This window comes from Lupinus angustifolius, chromosome LG16, assembly GCF_001865875.1.
Source record: "Lupinus angustifolius cultivar Tanjil chromosome LG16, LupAngTanjil_v1.0, whole genome shotgun sequence".
Classification (NCBI taxonomy): Eukaryota; Viridiplantae; Streptophyta; class Magnoliopsida; order Fabales; family Fabaceae; genus Lupinus; species Lupinus angustifolius.
The window spans coordinates 19349419-19349943 of record NC_032024.1 but is presented as its reverse complement, the minus strand read 5'-3'; positions in this window follow the sequence as shown (position 1 = coordinate 19349943).

Sequence of the window (525 nt, the reverse complement as noted above, 5' to 3'; positions counted from 1 at the left end):
ATTTTACAGTTTATGGATCTTCATTTGATGCATGTTTGGATAGTCTGGATAGAGTTCTTCATAAATACATCGAAACTAACCTTGTTCTAAATTACAAAAAATGTCATTTCATGGTAGAGCAAGACATAATTTTGGGGCATGTGATCTCAAATAGGGAATCGGGGTAGACCCTGCCAAGATAGATGTTATTTCACAATTGCTTTACCCCTCTTGCGTGCGAGAGAGTCGTTTTTTTCTTGGTCATGCAGGTTTCTATCGCATGTTCATTAAAGATTTTAGCAAGAAGGCTCTTCCACTATCCAACCTGTTGCAAAAGGAGGTGGTATTTGATTTTGATGAGAGATGTATGGAGGCATTTGATTGCCTCAAGACAGCCTTGACCACCACTCCTATTATCCAGACACTTGATTGGACAGTCCCTTTTGAGCTGATGTGTGATGCTTCTAATTATGCATTGGGGGCTGTCCTTGCTCAAAAAGTGGACAAACTGCCTAGGCTAATCTATCATGCTTCTAGGACTTTAGA